Below are 24,959 nucleotides of genomic sequence, written 5' to 3' on the forward strand. Positions count from 1 at the left end.
CACACAGGACCTACGAGACGTATTGGACAGTAAGGCAAAACTTGCAAGGTCAATATATGGGTCACGGGCGCGTGCGCCAATGTGGGACGATGATCCTCGCGCTGGATACACCAAAGGTAAATCCGGCCGGGCCGAATACAGCAGACAAGACTCATATGAACTGCGTCGTGATATAGCCCGGCACAGAGGCGCCGCACACCCCCTATGCTTCACTGATGAAGTTATGGATCATGAATTCCCGGAGGGTTTTAAACCCGTAAATATCGAATCATATGATGGTACAACAGATCCCGCTGTATGGATTGAGGATTTCCTCCTTCACATCCACATGGCTCGCAATGATGATCTACATGCCATCAAGTACCTCCCATTAAAACTCAAAGGACCAGCTCGGCATTGGCTGAATAGCTTGCCAGCAGACTCCGTCGGCAGTTGGGAGGACTTGGAAGACGCATTCCTTGACAACTTCCAGGGCACTTATGCGCGACCACCGGATGCTGATGACTTGAGCCACATAATTCAGCACCTAGGGGAATCGGCCAGGAAATTCTGGATACGGTTCCTAACTAAGAAAAACCAAATTGTCGGCTGTCCGGATGCAGAGGCCTTAATGACATTTAAGCATAACATCTGCGACGAGTGGCTCACTCGGCACCTCGGACAGGAGAAGCCGAAGTCTATGGCAGCCCTCACGACACTCATGACCCGCTTTTGCGCGGGCGAGGATAGCTGGCTGGCTCGCAGCAACAACACATCCAGGAATCCGGGCACTCCGGATAACAAAGATGCCAACGGCAAACCACGATGCAACAAACACAAGCGCCACAAACATGGTGATAAAACCAATAATACGGCCATCCATTCTGGACCGCATACTCGCTCGTCAATGCCAAATTCATGGCACCCTAGAAACGCCAGCCACCCATACCAACAGAGAATGATGGGTCTTCAAACAAGCCGGCAAGGCAGGCGCCAAACATGAAGAGGGGTCTCAAAGCGACGATAGCGACGAAGAGCCCAGATTTCCGAACACAGGAGGGCAAAAGAAATCCCCCCATACTCAATCGGTGAATGTGGTAAATACCACCCAAACGTCCCACTTGGACCAGATATATACCCTTAAGGATGGCGGCTCAACGGAACTCACCGTCCCATAATATAAGCTAGGGCTGGTCACCTTCAACCGCACTGGTCGCCTGGTTAACACCAATCGGGGCAATCCAGCCGCACTAATCCTCGACCCAATAGTAGACGGGTTCCACCTCACTCGAGTCCTTATGGACGGAGGTAGCAGTTTAAATCTGCTTTACCAGGATACAGTGCGCAAGATGGGCATCGATCAGTCAGCGATCAAGCCCACTAAGGCCAGTTTTAGAGGCATCATACCAGGTATGGAGATCAGCTATACAGGCTCCATTTCCCTCGAGGTAATCTTCAGATCACCAGAAAATTACCGTACCAAAGAGTTAATCTTCGAAATCGCCCCTTTCCGCAGTGACTATCAAGCACTGCTCGGGTGAACCGCGTTCGCTCGATTCAACGCGGTGCCACATTATGCCTACCATAAGCTCAAAATGCCCGGTCCACGCGGCATCATCACGGTTCATGCCAAGGCCGAATTTTCCTTCGGCACCAACAAATACATCACTGCCTTAGCAGCAGGAATACCGAACAGCACCTTGCAGCCGAACCTCGAGTCGACACCTAGGCTCCCGGACACCGTTAAAATACTAAGCCACGATGAGTCCGGACGCTTAAACGTACTCAGATTTTATATACTCACGAGTTCACCAGGGGCTGGGCCCTGGGATCCCATGCCAGGCCGCTGTCGGCGGCGGCAGGAGACTCCTCTTGACGAGGAATCTTTCCTCTTTTGGGTAGTTCGACCTCCAAGGATGTGGAGGCCGTCCTCTTCCTTCTTCCCTCCGTAGGGGATTCATCTTCCTCCTCCTTTTCGTCCTCTTCGAAGGCGGAATGGGCATCAGAGCCTTTGGGTATTGTGCCCGAAGTGCCGTGATGACGATGGCCGCCCCGGGTCTTTTTAGCCTCCTTCTCGGCTGTCTTCTTCGGCACCTTGTAAGGCGTCAGGACCAGCATCTTCATCAGAAGTGGGATGGTCGGGTCTTCGGGCAGCGGGGCCGGACAATAGATCTGCTCCGCCTTCTTCGTCCAGCTCTGGGAAAGTTGAGTGAACACGCATTAGGCGCTTCGTTTGGGTCATGCGGATGGAGAAGTTTGATATACTCACCGAACTTGCAGGGCGGGATAGTTGGTACCCGCGGTCTTCGGCGGAGTCCGGCCATGATTTGCTGGACTTAAAAAGCACCTTCCAAATGTCCTCGTGCGAAGGGCCAAAGATCCTTCGCAAGGTTTGGTGCCTGGCCGGATCAAACTCCCATAGATTGCAGGTCCGGTGTTGACAAGGCAGTATCCGGCGGACTAACATCACCTGGACTACGTCAACGAGTTCAATGTTCTTATCTCACATATCTTTAACGCGCGTCTGGAGCACCGACAGTTCATCAGATGAGGACCAATCCAGTCCTTTCCTGACCCAGGACGTAAGCCGTAGAGGAGCGCCGGATAGAAACTCGGGAGAAGCGGCCCGTCCCTTACCGCTCGGCTCAATGATGTAAAACCACTGTTGTTGCCACTCCTTGACAGAATCATTAAAGGTTCCCGTTGGCCATATGACGTTGGGCATCTTGCTCACCATAGCACCCCCGCACTCGGCGTGCTCGCCGCCCACCACCTTGGGCTTCACATTAAAGACCTTCAGCCATAAACCGAAGTGTGGCGAAACGCGGAGAAAAGCCTCGCACACGACAATGAATGTCGAGATGTTGAGGAAGGAATTAGGGGATAGACCGTGAAGATCGATCCCGTAATAGTACATGATACCGCGAACGAATGGGTGGAGGGGAAATCCTAGCCCGCGGACAAAGGGAGGGAGGAATACAACCCTCTCGTGGGGTTCCGGAGTGGGGACGATCTGTCCCGCCATCGGGAGATGGTGGCCGATTTTCTTGGCCAGATACCCGGCCTCCCGAAGCTTTTTGATATCCTTCGCTCGGACGGTAGAGGCCATCCATTTTCCGCCTACTCCGGATCTAGACATCTTTGGAAGACCTTTTGTGGGTAGAGGAGGTGAACGCTCGCGCGTTGGGGCCTGAGCAGAATGGAATGAGTTGGGAAGAAGGTATGGGTGAAGAGGGTGAATTCTTGTCCCTTTATAAGGGCGGAAGAGGCGATGCGCCTCCCCCTCGCCTGGTAAAACCTCTTATTTCCCAAGCACCGTAAGTAATGGCGCGGTTGGGTTACCCGCGTCCGTATTGATGAGAATCCCATAATAAGGGGGACATGATCTCTGCTTTGACAAGATGTGTCTAGAAAAACGCCCCGCAATATGTGCGGTGCTGGTTGAGAAAAATAGTTCGAACAAAGACCGAGCCATGACATGACGTCGTGCTGTCAGAACGCGTCAACAGATTAGATTTGTGGAAATATTATTCTCTCTACGGTGGTATGTGGAAATTATTTTGCAGAGCCGGACACTATCCTTGTGTTCAGAATCTTCTATGGAGTATTCGGAGGAGGAACCCGCCTTGCAATGCCGAAGACAAAACTGCGCGCCGGACTCATCGTCATTGAAGCTTGGTTCAGGGGCTACTGAGGGAGTCCTGGATTAGGGGGTCTCCGGACAGCCGAACTATATCCTTTGGCTGGACTGTTGGACTATGAAGCTACAAGATTGAAGACTTCGTCCTGTGTCCGGATGGGACTTTCCTTGGCGTGGAAGGCAAGCTTGGCAATACGGATATGTAGATCTCCTCCCTTGTAACCGACTCTGTGTAACCCTGGCCCCCTCCTGTGTCTATATAAACCGGAGGGTTTAGTCCGTAGGATGACATACAATCGTACCATAGGCTAGCTTCTAGGGTTTAGCCTCTACGATCTCGTGGTAGATCAACTCTTGTAATACTCATATCATCAAGAACAATCAAGCAGGACGTAGGGTATTACCTCCATCAAGAGGGCCCGAACCTGGGTAAACATCGTGTCCCCTGCTTCCTGTTACCATCCGCCTTAGACGCACAGTTCGGGACCCCCTACCCGAGATCCACCGGTTTTGACACCGACAGAGCCCAAGAAAATGTTCCTGTTAAACCTTGAAAAATATTGGCAAGAATAAAATTCAAACCAATATTTTTGGAGGCTTTAAAATATTTATTTTTGGGCCTTTGATTTAAGTCATAAACTATTTGAGTTGGATTTATTTCTGTTATAAAAGAAATAAACGTCCAATTATTCTGAATCTTGTTGAGAGGCTTTGGAATAATCCATTTAGTCCCTGCAAGAATTATCAGAAATAGAAAAATTAGTTTCGTTCAAAAACCTAATTAAAACAAATGTCAAAAATAGAAAACAAAAAGAAATGGGAGAGAGAGAGAGAGAGAAAACCTTACCAAACTTACCTGGCCCACTCTTGTAGCATCCGGCCCAACAGAAGCAGCCCAGCCCAGGGGCTGAGTCGTCTTCTTCCCGGCACCAGTAGGAGCTGCTGCGTGTCGACTCGCGCGCGTCCACCCCTGGCCACCTCCTGCTTGCCACCGAGGTGCCCCCTAGCCTACCCGATGCGTCTGGAGACGCCCCGCAGCCCTCTCTGTCTCTCCCTGGACCCCCTCCTCCTATGCTCCCTCTCCCGAGCACACCCGAATGCGCCGTCGCCACCGTCGTCGTTCACCGTGGCCACTAAGCCCCCTCCGCTGAGCCGCCGCGTCCAGAAGCTCCGTCGTCGAGCACCTCGTCTCCAAGCCGAAGGAAACAAGCCGGGACGCAGTGTCGCCAACATGGCCTTCTTCAACCTATAGCCGCGAGATCGCCGGTGCCCGTTCCTCACCTCCGGTGCTTCCCCGAGCCATCCGACACCGCCAAACGACGTGCCATGAGCCCCTGCCCCTTTCCCCTCTCTCCCCGCGCTTGTCCGCGTCATCTAACCACCACGGCCATCGGAGCCGATAGCTCCTCGCCGCCGTGCCTCATCGCCGCCGTGGCTGGAGCCATTGTAGCTCAAAGCCGAGCACACCACCGCGCTCAATGCATCTCCAGGAGCCCGTAGCCAGCACCAGCTTCTCCCCACATGCCCCCAAGCTCCAACCCGAGTGCGCCCGTAGCTCCGGCCGCCGCTCGGCTCGTCACCGGCGTCGATTTCGGTGAGCCCCGCGACCAACTCCACTGCTGCTTAAGGCGGGCTAGCAAGGGCTATGCCCCAGTGCCCTCAGCGTGCCAAACCACCGGCCGTAGCGCATTCCTGAGTGACGCCGTCGTGTTTGTGTGCTCGCCGGCGTTTAACTCCGGCGAGCTGACGTGGCAACGTCATTAGCCACTAACAGCCTCGCTAATTAACCACAGTGACACTGACAGCCGGGCCCCGCTGCCTAATTAACCATGGTTTAGTTCCTATTTAGGTTCAACTAACCGCAGTGGCCCCACGCGTCAGTTTTGGCCGTGCTGACATGGCCGTTGACTTGGCCCACATGTCGGCGACCCTAACCAGCACTGTGACACTGACCAATGGGTCCCACTGGTCAGGTTTTACCTAGACCGGCCCTGTTGACCGCTGACATCACTGTGATGTCATGCTGACACAGTAATTCTTTCTGGAATTTAAATAAATCTTAAATGGTTTATTTATTTCGGAAAATGTTCAAAACTTCCAGAATCATAGAAATTCAACCGTAGCTCAGAATGAAATAATTTATATATGAAAAATTATCAGAAAAATCCAATCTATCCATCTATACAATTTTCATGCATGTTAGAAAAACTAATAGCTGCTGTTTAGGACCAATCATATAAATGGCATTTGAATATCCACATATGGAGTTTGAATTTGAATCTTGGATTTGAACCAACTCCATTTAACTTGTTGCTAGTTGCATTAGCTCAAATCATAGGATATTGACATGTCATGGTCATGCATCATATTGTGCATTGCATTGATTGTGTTCCTTCTCTATTGCCGGTGGTTGTTCCCTCTCGATAAACGTGTTCCGACGATGAGTTCGATGACATCGATGAAGAACTATACTATCTTCAGAAGTGCCAGGCAAGCAAAACCCCCTTGTTCATTTTGATACAATTCCACTCTCTTGCTTCTGCTCTCTTTTACTACATTAGGACAACAACAATTCAACTATTACATGCTGCGGTAGTTGAACTCCTTTCCTTTGCGTGACCTGTCATTGCCACAGTAAATAGATGAAACCCACTAGCATGAGTAGGAGTTGTATGAGCCCTGATGTGCCTACTCATTCATGCTTGTTGTCATGCCTGCTACTGCTTAGAGTTGAGTCAGGTCTGATTCATCGGGGATGAATTGGAATGTGGTGAACATGTTTTACTGTTGAGAGCTAAGTGTGTGAACACGATTTGGTAAAGGTGGCAGTGAGAGGCCATGTAGGAGTACATGGTAGGTTGTCTCATTGAAACTGTCCTCAGGAACTGAGTTCTGTGTTTGTGATCCATGAACAGCTACTACCACACATTGGGCTCCGGGCACTCCAAGCTCTCTCGACTTATTAATCAACCTGATCTCTGTCCAGGAGTTGCAACTAGTTTCTGGTGTTTGTAGGTTGTGTTAGTAGTCTACCAAGTGGCACCCGGTACAGGTGGGCTTGGGACAAACTAGACACCGTGGCCGGGTATACCAAGTGTCACCCGTTTGGTGGGCTTGGGAACCCTTTACACATTGTTTGGGGCTGTGAGTGACACCTCGGCCGGATCTCCTTGAGGATGGAACCCGAATAGGCGATAAACCTGGACTAGAGACTTGCATGGTTAGTCAGGTCGTGGCGGACACCCTTGCCAGGCTTCCGCTTGAAGGTTGCTGAGATACACGATGTGTACATGGCAGTAAGTGGCGAGAGTGTGTGTGAAGAAGTACACCCTTGCAGGGTTAACATCATCTATTCGAATAGCCGTGTCTGCGGTAAAGGACTTCTGGGTTGCCTGTACAGTTCGTAGACAAGTGAAAGTGGATACTCTAAAATGCGAGAGATAAGTGTGAGTGCTATGGATGGCCTTCTCGTAGGGAGACGGGAGCAGATCCATAGTGGCGTATTGGTGGTGAATATGTGGAGTCATGTGCGCCACCTCAAAAGAGTTACTTGCAGTCATAGTTCAGGTTAGCCACCGAGTCAAAGCTAGCTTGCTGCAGTTAAACTCCACTACCCCTTTGTTGATACTGATGCATATGTAGCTAGTTCTGATGTAAGTCTTGCTGGGTACATTTGTACTCACGTTTGCTTAATTCATGTTTTTGCAGAGAGAGTTCAGTCTCACTAGTAGTTCCTCATGGACTTTGGCGTTTAGCTTGTTACCTCAGCTACGATCTTGTACCCTTTGGAGGGTCTTGTAGATAGATAGGCATACTAGCCTTCTCTCTTTTCAGATATCTGTACCCAGACATGTTTATGCTTCCGCATGTGCTTGTTGCTTGTATGACTTGAGTGCTGGGTCATCAGACCCATGTTTATAATACTTGGCTCCTCGGAGCCTAATGAATAAATACTTTGAGTCATAGAGTTATGTTGTGATGCCATGTTGTATTTGCACATATCGGGCATATTGTGTGTATGTTATTGAAATGCTTGGTATGTGTGGGATCCGACAACCTAGTTGTTTATTCTTGGTAGCCTCTCTTATGGGGAAATGTCTGCTAGTGCTTCCACTGAGCCATGGTAGCTTGCTACTGCTCTGAAACACTTAGGCTGGACGGCATGTGTCCTTCTTTGTTCATGTGTCTGTCCCTTCAGGGAAATGTCACGCGGTGTCTACCGGAGTCCTGTTAGCCCGCTACAGCCCGGATTCACTCGCTGATGACCGACACATTCGTTGTTGGGTCATGTATGCCTATCCCTGTAAGTTAGTGCCACTTTGGGTTTACGACTAGTCATGTCGGCCCGGGTTCTCTGTCATATGGATGCTAACGACACTATCATATACGTGAGCCAAAAGGCGCAAACGGTCCCGGGCCAGGTAAGGTGGCACCCATGGGAATACCGTGCGTGAGGCCGCAAAGTGATATGATGTGTTACATGCTAGATCGATGTGACTTAGGATCGGGGTCCTGACAGAGGTGCTTTGTAATGGTTGAATCTTGCGGTGCTCTATATCCCAGTGACAAATTAGGGGACAAGATACGTATTTGTATGGTTGCCATTAACGGTGAAACGATAGGGTTTATTCATATTTTTTGGGTTTAATTTGTCTACATCACGTCATCTTGCTTAAGGCGTTACTCGGTTTTATACTTAATACCCAAGTTGAATGCTGGATAGCGGTCGATGGGTGAAGTAATAGCAGTAGATGCAGGTAGGAGTCGGTCTATTTGTCTAGGACGTGATGCCTATATATATGATCATTGCCTTGAATATCATCATAACTATGCGATTTTCTATCAATTGCCCAACAGTAATTTGTTTACCCACCGTATGATATGTGCTCGAGAGAGAAGCCTCTAGTGAAAACTATGGCCCTCGGGTCTACTTTTATCATATATAAAAACACAAAATTACCTTGCCACAATTTTATTTCTTTTGTTTTGTTTTGCAAATTTATCTTATTACCTATCATTACAAGATTTAATCCTTGCAAGTAAACATCGAGGGGATTGACAACCCCTTGTTTGCGTTGGGTGCCAGTATTTGCTTTGTGTGTGTGGGTGTTGCTAATGAGGTACTGTGTGGTTCTCCTACTGGATTGATAACCTTGGTTCTTACTGAGAGAAATACTTATCTCTACTGTACTGCTTCATCCTCTCCTCCTCGGGAAAATCCCAACGCATCTCACAAGTAGCGGGAAGAATTTTTGGTGCCATTGCCAAGGAGACATCATCAAAACCTATCAAGTACCTTCGGACAAACTATCATCTACTTGCTCGACTTTTTGTTTGCCATTTATTTGCCTTTTCCTCTTGTTTTTATCTCCCCCACTTATTATATTTTTACAAAAATATATTGTTTTCTCGTTTGCTTGCTTTTTTCCTTCATGTCAACACTCAAAAACAGAAAATGAAAGCAAAAAATTAAGATGACTATGTGTCCACTTAAAGTTGTCTACTTGGATCATCTTTGATCCATTTGTGCTCGTGTTGAAACCCCAACTAGTTTAGTTGAGGTAAAATCATTAGATGGCATCCTCATTTTGTGTGTCACCATTTATCTCAAAAAGGGAGACTCTTATGGAATGATATTAATTGTTTGCTATGCTATGCTTGGAATCTATGTGAAATCATTATTTTACTTGTTGCTCTGAGAACCCTAGAAAACACCTTCCCTGTCTATGTGAGTTTAATGATAATGAAATATTATCTTCTTATGCCAAGGGTGTTTAGAGTTACCATGATATCGAACAAATTGAATAATTTGTAGCTTTTAAGCATGCTTATGAAGTTGTTTCTTTGATTGAAAAGTATGAGGCTACTCTCTGCAAATCTGAAAATTTTGCCATAATTAAATATTGTTGTGAAAACTATGCTCCTAATGCATATGTTAATGAATTTATTGAGAGAATGTCTGCTACTTTCGAAGAAAATACACGGGAATCTATAGATATTTATGATCCCGTTGATTCGATTGAAATATCCCTCTTGATGAACGTGATGCTTGCTATTCTTATGGCCATGATTCCAATATTAATGATGTTTATGGAGATGAACTTGCTATAGTTCCATATATTAAAAATGAAATTATTGTTGTTGCACCCACACTTGATAGCTCCTTGAATGAAAAGCATGATTGCAATGATACTATGATAAATTCTACTAATGTCAATTGTGCTAATCATATGCAAAGCTACAAGCTTGGGGATGATAATTTTGATATGACTACTACTTATTGTAATGATCATGATTGGGGTGATAATGCTTCTTATGATCTTGAAAATTTATTTAAGCCTCATGATGAATATGATATTGATAATAATGTTTGCAATAATATTAAAAGTGGATTTGGAAGAGTCTCAACATTAGGTAAAAAGAATACCACATATTCAGAGAGTGTTCAATCTTATGAAATTTTTGATAAAAGTGGGTTTGAGAGGTCATGAATTAAGCTAATGTTAATCCCACTATCTTGGGATATTATTATGCATGTAGATCATGAAGATAATATTTCATGTGATAGCTATATTTTTGAATTTGATTATGATCCTGTATGTAATTATTATGAGAGAGGAAAATAGGGTTGTAGAAATCTTCATGTTTTCACGTTGAGATTGCTATTGTTTCTTTCTTCTTCCTTGCATATGCTAGAAATTGCTTGCCTTGATAATTTGTTTGCTTATAAAATTCCTACGCATAGGAAGTATGTTAGACTTAAATGTGTTTGTCACATATTTTAGGATGCTCTATTTGTGCTTCATTCCTTGTCTTTCATGTGAGCATCATTAAAATCTCAAAGCCTAATGGCTATAAAGAAGGAGCTTGTTGGGAGACAACCCAATTTTTTTGTGCCCACACAATTATGCTACTATTATGATTGTGTTTTTATGTTTTAATTAGTGTTTTTACCAAGTAAAGCCTTTCGGATGATTTGGTTGATAGTTGGCTTGATTGTGTGCAAAAACAGAAACTTTTGCGCCTAGTACTGGAATTCTTTAATTTCACTAGAACGCGATAAAATTCTGAATTTTTTTACACAATATGCTCGATATGTGCAAATATAACATGGCATAAGTATACAAATTTCCCACATTTTCCTAATTTCTCAGAATTTTTGGAGTTACATAAGTATTGCATTTGTTCAGATCATTACAAACTGTTCTGTTTTTGACAGATTTTGTTTTTGTTGCATAGTTTGCTTGTTTTAAAGATGTTATGGATTATATCGGGGGGTAAAAGTCATGGAGAAGTTAGAATACATTAGGCATTATGCAATAATAAAATATGAATGGGTTGATAACAGTACCTAAAGTTTATGATTTGCATGTTATACTAACAGATCTCACGAGATTTCTGTTGAGTTTTGTGTGCTGAAGTTTTCAAGTTTTGGGTGAGATCACGATGGCATCCCCTCTTTCGTCTACAATCCATCGGTATATTACTTGGAGCTATATTTTTATATATCACATGATATGAGTTTTCCTTGGAGTGTCATGTATTATACGAGTCTTTGCTTTGGTTGCTTTTTCGTTGGCCACCATCATTGTTTTCTGTACACACCTTTTGAGAGGGACACACATTTATTCATGATTTGTTAGAATACTCTATGTGCTTCACTTATAACTGTGGCGACCCGACCCGAATGGATCAAGTCTACTGTGCTCCGGTGTCATCCCTGGATCAGTAATGCTGACACCACACAGTACATCAAAGGATTTATAGCAGAGTGGCAATCACACACTTATTACATCGTTGTCTCGAAGAGAACTTATTACAGTAAATATGGCTTAAGGCCATCTAATAATGATAACAGCGGAAGACTCGGAAGATAAATGGGTCCATCAACTCCAACGGCATCACTGAGTATAGAACCACGACCTAAAAGCACCTTACTCGTCGTCTGAAAAGTCTGCAACATGAAAGTTGCAGCCCGAAAACGGGTCAGCACATGGAATATGCTAGCAATGTAACACATAGAGAGTAATGGAATGAAATAGCTATACTATATGCATATATGGCTGGTGGAAAGCTCTATGGTTGCAGTTTTGCATAAAGCCAGTTTTTCCCTACTGCAAAGGAATAAATTTATTTAACTATCATGGTGGTTGTGAAACATCGAGAATGGTTGACAGCATTCCGATCCCAATTAAGTGAACAATTAAAACCCAACAACATTAATTAGAGTAACATGTTGAGATTCACATGATATTCAAGTACTAGATACTCAAGTTGTCCATAACCGGGGACACGGCTAATCATGATTAGTTTGTACACTCTGCAGAGGTTTGCGCACTTTTCCCCACAAGACTCGATCGCCTCTGTTGGATTTCTCGCACTACATGGTGTTTGAGAAACGGATGACCGAGACATAGTCTTTCGGAAGCGCTAGCACCTTACGATCGGGCAGACCGGTACACCTACATCCCCTACATCTGCTAGTCTACCACTGTAAGAGTTCGCACAACTTAGTCAACTATGCCAGAGCCCATAATGGCTTGCGGCTGCACACGGAAGTTTCTAGCATGAAAGATCTTATGATCCCTTTGAGCCTGGGTGGCGGTCCAAAATAAAACAGGCAAGTCCTGATAGAAACCAGGTGCCTCAATCCACCCAGATGTGTGTTTAAGTTGCCACCTTAGATAACCATTAATTAACAATACTCACATCTGTCATGGATATCACTCACCCAATCCACGTCTACTAGCATAGCATGGCATAATAAGCAAACGTAGAAGTAGCTCCCAAAGGTTTCATAGTAATACAGGTGATAGGTACTACCTCATCTACTTCCCATCCCACAATTTAATTAGATCCTAATCATGCAATGTGAGAGGATTGATCTAATGCAATAAAACATGGGTTGTAGAAAAGGTATGATCAAAGTGTTACTTGCCTTGTTGATGATCCGCGAGACCTAGGGTTTCGAAGTAACAGGCGGCGCAATCCGGGTGATCTATCGCAGACAAACAACAAGCATACAATAAGTACTCGTCTAATGCACAGGTAAAGCTCGAACAAGAGAACGAACCAGGAAGTTCAACTTAAGAACTCCGGTTGCAAAGAAAGAACGAACCGAACAAAGAAACGGAAAACAAACGGCGGAAGAAAACAACTCGGTTCTAGCAAGTTGAAACTAGGTCAAATTTTACCGGGGCAAAACTTGTTTAAGTTGATTAGACGGAACGACGGTTTCAAAACGAAACTCCAGGCGCGTGAATCACCTGATTCCGATAAACGAGTGGGAAGAAAGACTAGAACGAAGATCGGATCTGAGATCACGATCGCGGAATAAATCCGACGGAAAGGAAACGAAGAACGGTTAAACAAACGGACGTTCGTTAACCGGGAGAAATCGGTGATCACGTTCGTTGAGACGAACGGTCCGAAAGAAGAAAACCGATCTAGGGTTTCGGAAAAGAAAACCGAAACAAAGAACCGGAAAGAAACGGAAAAGAATCGGAACGGTTCTTTTAAGAAAAACTGAACCGAGGCGAGGGGTTGCGTGGCTACCTCCGGCGAGGCTCCGGCGAGGGGCTCCGGCGACGGCGGGATGCAAGGGCGGCGGCAGCGCAAGGGCGGCGGCGGCGGCGCTAGGGCTGGTGTGGGGAGGAGAGGGGGGGTGCTTGGGTATTTATACTAGGAGGGGGGGTTTCTTGGGGAGGGGGCAAGGGGCAAGGGCGGCGGCGGCCTGGAGTCCTTCCAGGACTCGGGCGAGGGGCGGGGCTGGCTGGCGCGCGGGGGGAGGAGGCGGGCTGGGCCTTGGCCCAGGCGGGGCGCTGCTCTCTTTTTTTTTAAATAGTTACGCGCGCAGAAAAACAGAGAAAAGAAAATCTAAACGAACTCCAAAATATCTAAAGTAAATTTTCCCCGACTCCTAAAAATGAGTCGAACAAAATGAACTTTTCTCGGGGCCTAGAATGCAATTTTCGAAAACACGCATTTTTCCCTATCCAAATAAAATGCAAAGAAAACTCCGGCAAAAACCAAAATTTGATTTATTCATTAAATCTTCATTTTTCCTAAATTTGGGAAAAGTCATATTATTTCCTCTCTCATATTTTGGTATTGGAAAAATAGTTGAAGATGAAATAAAATAAATCAAATGATCCTTTTTTCAAAATTTGAGGAAACTCAAATATGAAAATAACGAAATCTCCAACTCTCTCCGAGGGTCCTTGAGTTGCGTGAAATTTCTAGGATCAACCAAAATGCATGAAAATATGCTATGCATGATGATCTAGTGTATAACATTACAAATTGCAAAATTTGGGATGTTATAATAACTTTTGAGCCAAACAATTGCTCTAGTACTTCACTTATATCTTTTAGAGCATGGCGGTGGTTATATTTTAAAGAAATAGTTGCACTCTCATGCTTCACTTATATCTTTTTGGGAGTCTAATAAATAGTAATGGCAATATGCACGGGTTATGAAATTGGTCCTGATATGATAGGTATTCAAGAGAGATATAATAAAAACTTTCATGTAGATCACTGAATATGATAAGTTTGATTCCTTGCAATAGTTTTGAGATGTAGAGATGGTAATATGTGGGTTGCACTAGTGAATAATTGTGGTTTAGTAAGAATATTGGTGTTAAAGTTTGCCATTCCTGAAGCATGCACGTATAGTCTCTCATTATGCTAAGAAGTTAAAGCACGATTTATTATTGAGTGTCTTCCTTTGCGCGAAGGTCGGGGGGGCACGATAGTTAACTCCTACCAACCTAGACCCTAGGGTCATGTGTAGTAGTACTTTAATTCGAGGGCTAATAGAATTTCGCAATAAGTATGTGAGTTCTTTATGACTAATGTGAGTCCATGGAGTATACGCACTCTCACCTTTCCGTAATTTGCTAGCCTCTTCGGTACCGTTCATTGCCCTTCCTCACCTCGAGAGTCGGTGCAAACTTCGCCGGTGCATCCAAACCCCTTGATATGGTATGCTCCATCACACAGCCTCCTTATATCTTCCTCAAAATAGCCACCATACCTACCTATCATGGCATTTCCATAGCCATTCTGATATATTGCCATGCAACTTCCACCGCTCCTTATTATGACATACACCTTCATTCTCATGTTGCTTTGCATGATCATATAGTTGACATAGTATTTGTGGCTCAGCCACCGTTCATCATTATCATACACGTTACTCTAGTATTATTGTACATCCTAGTACACTGCCAGAGGCATTCATATAGTCATATGTTTCAATTTTATCGAGTTTTAAGTAATAAATAAAAGTGTGATGATCATCATTATTAGAGCATTGTCCCGATAAGGAAATAAAATAATCGAGAGAGAGAAACAGAGGCCAAAAAGACCCCAAAAATGAGAGAAAAACAGATAATGGGCAATGTTACTATCCTTTTCCACACTTGTGCTTCAAAGTAGCACATGTTTTTCATATAGAGAGTCTCATATGTTGTCACTTTCATATACTAGTGGATTTTTTTCATTATAGAACTTGGCTTGTATATTCCGATGATGGGCTTCCTCAAATGCCCAAGGTCTTCATGAGCAAGCAAGTTGGATGCACACCCACTTAGTTTTCAGTTTGAGCTTTCATACACTTATAGCTCTTAGTGCATCCATTGCATGGCAACCCCTACTCCTCTCATTGACATCAATTAATGGGCATCTCCATAGCATGTTGATTAGTCGCGTCAATGTGAGACTATCTTCCTTTTTGTCTTCTCCTTATTAATCTCTACCACTGCATGCTCCTCCACCCATACAGCTATGTCCATGGCTCACACTCATGTATTGTGTGGGGGTTGAAAAAGCTAAAACACGTTAAAAAGTATGTACCAATACTTGGCTGACACTGGGATAGTACATGATTTATATTTTGTGTTAAGAAGATGGAGCATTACAAGACTATATGATTTTGCAGGGATAGTGTTCTTTAGCATTTATATTTTGAAAGGCGTGATCGTTTGTTGGTATGCGTGGGTATTGATGTCTTTATGCCAAATTATAGACTATTGCTCTGAATCATTCAAATCTTAATATTCATACCCTAAACGAAAGATTGCATGATAAACATGTTAGGTATCATTACACATCAAAAATTCTGTTTTTATCATTTACCTACTCGAGGACGAGCAGGAATTAAGCTTGGGGATGCTGATACGTCCCCAACGTATCTGTAATATTTGATTGTTCCATGCTATTATAGTATCAATCTTGGATCTTTTATATAACTTTTTTGTGGTATTTTATATCATTTTTTGGGACTAACCTATTAACCCAGTGCCAGTTGTTGTTTTCTACTTGTTTTTGGTTTTCCAGGAAATCAGTACCAGACGGAGTCCAAACGCTATGAAACTTTTTGACGATTTTTTCTGGACAAAGGAGACCCTAGAAGCTCTGGGTGGAGACCAGACGAGAAGCGAGGAGACATCAAGGCAACAGGGCGCGTTTATGAGGTAGGCACGCCCTGATGCCTTGTGGGCCCCTTGTGTCTCCATCTGACCTAATTCCAACTCTATAAATTCTCTAAGATCAGGAAACCAACAGAGAGCCACCCCAAAGACTTTTTCTGCCGCCGCAAGTTTTTGTTCTTCCGTAATCCCATCTGGATGCCTTTTCCGGCACACCGCCAGAGGGGGGGTCTATCACGAAGGGCTTCTACATCATCCTTGCTGCCCTCTAATGAGGTGTGAGTAGTTCACCATAGACCTACGGTTCCATAGCTAGTAGCTAGATGACTTCTTCTCTCTCTTTGATCTTCAATACAATGTTGTCCTTGATGTTCTTGGAGTTCTATACGATGTAATCTCTTTTTGTGGTGTGTTTGTTGGGATCCGATGAATCGTGGGTTTATGATCAAATTATTCATGAATATTAATTGAGTCTTTTCTAAATTCTTTTATGCATGATTATTATAGCTTTGCATTTCTCTCTGATCTATCTATTTAGTTTGGCCAACTAGATTGATTTATCTTGCAATGGCTGAGGTGCTTTGTAATGGGTTCAATCTTACGTGCTCTATATCCCAGTGACAAAGTAGGGGCAAGACACATATTTGTATTGTTGCCATTAAGGGTAAAACAATGACATTTCTTCATATTGTTTGGGTTTACTTGGTCTACATCATGTCATCTTGCTTAAGACGTTACTCTATTTTATACTTAGTACCCTAGATGCATGCTAGATAGCGGTCGATGGGTGGAGTAATAGTAGTATATGTAGGCAGGAGCCGGTCTACTTGTCTTGGACGTGATGCCTATAGACGTGATCATTGCCTTCAATATCGTCATAACTATGCACTTTTCTATCAATTACCCAACAATAATTTGTTCACCCACCGTATGCTACGTGCTCGAGAGAGAAGCCTCTAGTGAAAACTATGGCCCCCAGATCTAGTTTTGTCATATATAAAAACACAAAAAGTACTTTGCTGCAATTTTGTTTTTTTAATTTTGTTTTGCAAATTTATCTTTTTTGACCTGGAAGACTGCAGGGCTTACACCCCCACAGTATTTTATTATAAGTCAGCAACAAAGAATACAAAAGGTTCCTCAAGGAGAGGAACAAGGAACAGAAAAAGAGCTATACAAATCTAGCTAAACTAAGCTAAGTTGGAAAATAAAGAGGGGCCAAGTCTAAAATTAAAAGAGATTACATCTGAAAATACATCAAGGAGGTAGGAAGTCAATCCACTTTAGCAAAGCATCCTTGTATCTTCTCTTGATCCTATGAGAGAGGAGGGTAATGTCATGTGTAAAACCACTTCTCCATTGCCTGAAGGAAGGGCTGATGTGTCTAAAAGTCTTATCATTCCTAACTTTCCAAATGTTCCACCATGCAAGGAAGACCACTTCTGAAAAGAATGGTTTATTAAAATCCTTCCTGGCATGTAAGGCAATTTCCACCATGTCATTGCTATTCAGCCAGGTGACCTGGAGATAATTCCAAATATGCATACTAAAGTTGCATTGGAAGAAGAGATGATTCCTATCTTCAAGCACTCCAGTCGGGCAAAGAACACACTCAGGCCCATCAGTAATTTTCCAATGTCAACACTAAATCATATCCTTGGTGTTAAATCTGTCCATTATGACTAGCCAGGCAAACATTTTAATTGTCATGGTACAACAACTCTTCCATACCCAACTTAGTATGGGGTTGGCCAGAACTGGTTGGTGCACAAAATCATAGAACTTCTTGGCTGAATATTCAGACTTCTTCCCATGCCTCCCAGCCCAGGTGTCATTGCATCCATTATCCAAAGAGATCTCTGCCAACATAGTTGAGAGCTGGTTGAGCTCTTGAAAAGCCAATTCAGACAGAGGCAAAGAAAACATCTGCTACAAATTTCCAGCCTCAAACATTTTCATAACCGAAAGATTCTTATGTAAGCAGAATGAAAACAGCCTTGGAAATCTATCCTGAAGAGGGGTACAAGAATTGCCTATCTCCCAATGATCTGACCAGAAAAGCATTGTGTCTCCTCTACTGACTGTGACAGAAGTAACAGCCTTGAATTTGTCCATTAATTTGCAAATGTCTCTCCACCAAAAGGAACCATAGATTGTGGTGTCATGAGGAACTCTCTGAAAGTAATAAGAGTCCCATACCAAGTGAACCCATGGTACATCTGCTCTGTTGTAAAATTTATTCAGGTATTTGAGCAGCAGGGCCTCATTTTGTAGACCCAGGTTGAGAATTCCAAGTCCTCCCTTAAGTTCGGGCCTGCAAACCAAAGGCCGGGCAGCCAATGAATGTCCCTACTCCTGACCATATTTCCTCCATAAGATCTGTCTCTGAATTCTTTCCAATTGCTTCAAAATACCTTGTGGCATTGGCAGGCTACAAAAGAAATATATAGGCAGTGAGGAGATTACAAAATTAACGAGCTACAGCCTACTACCTTGGGACAGAAACCAAGAACTAGCAGTGAGTCGTCTCTCCATGCAGTCCACTAAAGGAAGGAGATCTATGATTTTAGGCCGAGTGGTACCCACAAGTAACCCCAAATATGTGAAAGGCATTGTACCTAACTGGCAACCAAATTGGGCAGCAAGACGTGAAGCAACAGCAGCCTCCACATTAATTGGATACATTGAGGATTTGTGGAAGTTAATTTGCAAGCCAGTTGCCGAAGAGAAGGAATTCAGCACTTCTTTAAAACCTCCAACTGAGAGCTATCAGCAGCCACAAAGAGCAATGTATCATCTGCATATTGCACCACTAGATAGTCAGGGTCATGTGTTGATAGAGGCAAACATAGCAAGCCCTGACGTAGTAATCATTAATCATAGTCTGCAAAAGGTCAGCAGCAATCACAAAAAGCAAGGGAGAGATAGGATCTCCTTGCTTGACACCACACTTACACTTAAAGTGTTTACCAGATACTCCATTCAACAAAATGGAAGAAGTTCTAGATGACAGCAGCTATTGAATCTGGGTGATCCATTTCCTGTCAAAACCTTTTGCCAGAAGAATCTTTATAATTGCCTCATGCTGAATAGAATCAAATGCATTTTCAAAATCAAGCTTGAGCAATATGATTGGCTTCTTTGATTGGTTGCACTGCTGGATATATTCAAAAGTCTAAGAAATACAATCTTGAATTGTTCTTGACTTAATAAAACCATACTGATTCTTATGAAGACATTTGGTGATTTCTTCCTGAAACATATTAGCAGCAAGTTTAGTGAGAAACTTCAGACCCACACTGGTCAAAGATATTGGCCTAAAATCTCCAGCAACCTCAGGTGTTTTCTTTTTAGGGATCAGTGTGATAAAGGAATCATTGAGGTTCTCTAGATGATGAGTTCCTGCATGAAATTCTTGCACCAGCCTAATAAAATCACTGGAAATAATATGCCAACACCTCTTCATAAAAAGCCCATTAAAACCATCAGGCCCGGGTGCCTTATCAATGGGAAAATCCTTAATCACATGTTAAATTTCTTTTACCTCGAAGGTTTTGTGAGGACCTCCAGCCCCTGCACTTTAGGAATTAAGGAGAGAATGTCATTTCCCAACAAAATGGTTTGGCAATACCCATTGTACCCTTGAAGGTCTCCAAGAATTCCTTAGCCATTTCCTCATGATCCGAAGAAACTGTACCATCAAACAACAGCAGACTAGCAATGGAATTCTTCCTGTACCTCTCAGTGGCCATTGCCTGGAAAAACTTTGAATTTTCCTCTCCTACTTTGATATATCTAATGGTACATCTCTTCTTCCAGTATAGAAAAAACTGTAAATGCAGAAGATGCTCATGGTGCAAATTGACCACCTTTCGGAAGTTGAATTCAGATTTGGACAGGGGCCTCATATCCTCTAAATTATCTAACCAAAGGATTACCCAATTACATTTCTCAATCAATCCTTTGATGTAGGACAACCCTTTCTGCCATTTCTTGAGAGCAAACCTCAAAGCTTTCAATTTGTCCACAATAATTACTGAAATTTGGGTTTTGTGAGAGGTTCTGCCCCAAACCTCCTGCACACAATCCATGGAACCAGGTTGATGCACCCAATAATTTTCAAATCCAAAAATATGAGATTTTGGGATAGAGGTGCTGATAGAGACTAAGAAAGGGACATGATCTGAAGCAGTTTCTGTAAGTGCTGTGACTTGAGTCACAGGATACTGGTTGATCCAACTAGCAGAGGTAAAAAACCAATCAAGTTGTTCAAGGAGAGGGATTGTTGGGGAACGCAGTATTTCAAAAAATTTCCTACGATCAAGCAAGATCTATCTGGGAGATGCATAGAAATGAAAGGGGAGAGTATGTCTATGTACCCTCGTAGACCAAAAGCGGAAGCGTTATGAAACGAGGTTTATTTAGTCGAACGTCTTCGCGATCTAACCGATCAAGTATCGAACGCACGGCACCTCCGCGGTCTGCAAACGTTCAGCTCGGTGACGTCCCTCGTACTCTTGATCCAGCTAAGGCCGAGGGAGAGTTTCGTCAGCACGAAGACGTGATGACGGTGATGATGAAGTTACCGATGCAGGGCTTCGCCTAAGCACTACAACGATATGACCGAGGTGGAATTCTGTGGAGGGGGGCACCACACACGGCTAAACAATCAACTTGTGTGTCTTTGGGGTGCCCCGTCCCCATATATAAAGGGGTGGAGGAGGGGGCCGGCCGGTCACCTAGGGCGTGCCCCCAAGGGGGGAATCCTACTCTTACTAGGAGTAGGTTCCCCCCTTTCCTAGTCCTACTATGAGGGGGGAGGAAGGGAGAGAGGGGAGGAAGGAAAGGGGGCCGGCCCCCCTCCCAATTAAGACTGGGTTTGGGGGCGCCCCTCCTCTTGGCCTTCTCCTCTCTCTTCCACTAAAGCCCATGTAGGCCCATTAAGCCCCCCGGGGTTCCGGTAACCTCCCGGTACTCTGGTAAATGCCCGAACTCATTCGAAATCATTCCGATGTCCAAACATAGCCTTCCAATATATCTATCTTTATGTCTCGACCATTTCGAGACTCCTTGTCATGTCCGTGATCACATCCGGGACTCCGAACTACCTTCGGTACATCAAAACACATAAAACTCATAATACCGATCGTCATTGAACGTTAAGCGTGCGGACCCTATGGGTTCGAGAAGTATGTAAACATGACCGAGACTCACTTCCGGTCAATAACCAATAGCGGAACCTGGATGCTCATATTGGTTCCTACATATTCTACGAACATCTTTATCGGTCAAACCGTATAACAACATATGTTGTTCCCTTTGTAATCGGTATGTTACTTGCCCGAGATTCGATCGTCGGTATCTTAATACCTAGTTCAATATCGTTAATGGCAAGTCTCTTTACTCGTTCCGTAATGCATCATGCAACTAACTTATTAGTCACATTGCTTGCAAGGCTTATAGTGATGTGCATTACCGAGAGGGCCCATAGATACCTCTCCGACAATCGGAGTGACAAATTCTAATCTCGATCTATGCCAACTCAACAAACACCATCGGAGACACCTGTAGAGCATCTTTATAGTCACCCAGTTATGTTGTGACGTTTGATAGCACACTAAGTTTTCCTCCGGTATTCGGGAGTTGCATAATCTCATAGTCATAGGAGCATATATAAGTCATGAAGAAAGCAATAGAAATAAACTAAGCGATCATAGTGCTAAGCTAACAGATGGGTCAAGTCAATCACATCATTCTCTAATGATGTGATCCTGTTCATCAAATGACAACTCATGTCTATGGTTAGGAAACTTAACCATCAATGATTACCGAGCTAGTCAAGTAGAGGCATACTAGTGACACTCTGTTTGTCTATGTATTCACACATGTACTAAGTTTCCAGTTAATACAATTCTAGCATGAATAATAAACATTTATCATGATATAAGGAAATATAAATAACAACTTTATTATTGATACGTCTCCGCCGTATCTACTTTTCCAAACACTTTTGCCCTTGTTTTGGACTCTAACTTGCATAATTTGAATGGAACTAACCCGGGCTGACGCTGTTTTCAGCAGAATTGCCATGGTGTTATTTTTGTGAAGAAATAAAAGTTCTCGGAATGACCTGAAAATCAATAGAGAATTATTTTGGAATATATAAAAAATATTGGAAGAAAGATCCACGTCAGGGGGCCCACACCCTGTCCACGAGGGTGGGGGGCGCGCCCCCTGCCTCGTGGGCCCCCTGACGCTCCACCGACCTCAACCTTGACTCCATACATTCACTTTCGGGGAGAAAAAATCAGAGAGAAGGATTCATCGCATTTTATGATACGGAGCCGCCGCCAAGACGTAAACTCTCTCGGGAGGGCTGATCTGGAGTCTGTTCGGGGCTCCGGAGAGGGGAATCCGTCGCCATCGTCATCATCAACCTTCCTCCATCACCAATTTCATGATGCTCAATGCCGTGCGTGAGTAATTCCATCGTAGGCTTGCTGGACAGTGATGGGTTGGATGAGATTTATCATGTAACCGAGTTAGTTTTGTTAGGGTTTGATCCCTAGTATCCACTATGTTCTGAGATTGATGTTGCTATGACTTTGCTATGCTTAATGCTTGTCACTAGGGCCCGAGTGCCATGATTTCAGATCTGAACCTATTATGTTTTCATCAATATATGAGAGTTCTAGATCCTATCTTGCAAGTCTATAGTCACCTATTATGTGTTATGATCCGTTAACCCCAAAGTGACAATAATCGGGATACTTACCGGTGATGACCGTAGTTTGAGGAGTTCATGTATTCACTATGTGTTAATGCTTTGTTCTGGTACTCTATTAAAAGGAGGCCTTAATATCCCTTAGTTTCCATTAGGACCCCGCTGCCACGGGAGGGCAGGACAAAAGATGCCATGCAAGTTCTTTTCCATAAGCACGTATGACTATATTCGGAATACATGCCTACATTACATTGATGAATTGGAGCTAGTTCTGTGTCACCCTATGTTATAATTGTTGCATGAATAATCGCATCCGTCATAATTCTCCATCACCGATCCAATGCCTACGAGCTTTTCCGATATTGTTCTTCCCTTATTTACTTTTCCGTTGCTACTGTTACAATCACTACAAAACCCAAAAATATTACTTTTGCTATCATTACCACTACTATCATATTACTTTTCTACTAAATACCTTGCTGCAGATATTAAGTTTCCAGGTGTGGTTGAATTGACAACTCAGCTGCTAATACTTGAGAATATTCTTTGGCTCCCCTTGTGTAGAATCAATAAATTCGGGTTGAATACTATACCCTCGAAAACTGTTGCGATCCCTTATACTTGTGGGTTATCAAGAACATTTTCTGGCGTCGTTGCTGGGGAGCATAGCTCTATTCTTTGAGCCACTTGGGATATATATCCGCTTATCATTATCAAGAACTTGAAAGATCAAAGAACCAAGATTTTTCCCTCAACTATGAGGGGAGGTAAGGAACTGCCATCTAGCTCTGCACTTGATTCACCTTCTGTTTTGAGTAAGCTTGCGACACCTAAACCTACTTCTTCTTTTAATTCTGATATGTCGCATGTTATTGATGATGCCACTTCTGCTATGCACGATACTTATGATGAAACTACTTCTATGCTTGATACTACTATGCCATTAGGTGAATTTCTTGATGAACAACTTGCTAGGGCTAGAGAGAATGAAATTATTGATACTGATAATATTGATGAAAGTGATGATGAAGATTCTCCCCCTAGATATAAATTGCATGTTGTTCTTGAGGGTTATGTTATGGATGAAGAAACTGCTAGAGACTTTGTTCCCTGCAATGATAGATGTGATCTTAAGAAGTTATTAGCTAAGCTTAAAGAAAAATCTCTGAATGCTAGAATGAAATATGATCCTGCTTATGCTACTTCACCTATCTTTATTACCGATAAAGATTATGATTTCTCTGTTGATCCTGAGTTAATTACTTTGGTTGAGTCTGATCATTTCTATGGCTATGAATCTGAAACTGTTGTGGCACATCTTACTAAATTAAATGATATAGCTACCCTGTTCAATAATTATGAGAAATCTCGCTACTATTATATCCTTAAATTATTTCCGTTCTGATTGAAGGGTGATGCTAAGATATGGTTTAATTCTCTTGATCCTGGTTGTGTGCGTAGTCCCCGGGATATGATTTACTACTTCTCTACTAAATATTTCCCCGCTCATAAGAACTGTTCAAGATATCTTCCGATATTCCGATAAATCGGCCGATTTATCACTTATCGTTGTCTGGCCGATAAGATAAATCAGTCGATAATTCAGCCGATATAGCGATAAATCGGCCGATATGCCGATAAACTTGCCGATTTACCCCTTATCATGGGTCGACCGATAAGTTCCCGATAAGCGATATCCCCAACATTGCTCATAAGAAACAAGCTGCTTTAAGGGAAATATATAATTATGTGCAAATTGAAGAAGAGTCTCCCACAAGCTTGGGGGAGGCTTCTCCAATTACTTAATGCTTTGCCTGATCATCCTCTCAAGAAAAATGAAATACTTGATATCTTTTATGATGGACTAACTGATGCTTCCAGAGATTACCTAGATAGTTGTGCTGGTTGTGTTTTTAGGGAAAGAACAGTTGATCAAGCTGAAATTCTATTGAATAATATGTTGACCAATGAAAATAATTGGACACTTCCTGAACCAACTCCTAAGCCAACTCCGAATAAAAGGGGTATTCTATTTGTCAGTCTTGAAGATATGCAAGAGGCAAAGAAATCTATGAAAGAAAAAGGTATTAAAGCTGAAGATGTTAAGAATTTACCGCCTATTAAAGAAATACATGGTCTTAATTCATCACCTATTGAAGAAACACATGGTCTCGATAACCCG

The sequence above is a fragment of the Triticum urartu genome, chromosome 2 (genome assembly GCF_003073215.2).
Source record: "Triticum urartu cultivar G1812 chromosome 2, Tu2.1, whole genome shotgun sequence".
Classification (NCBI taxonomy): domain Eukaryota; kingdom Viridiplantae; phylum Streptophyta; class Magnoliopsida; order Poales; family Poaceae; genus Triticum; species Triticum urartu.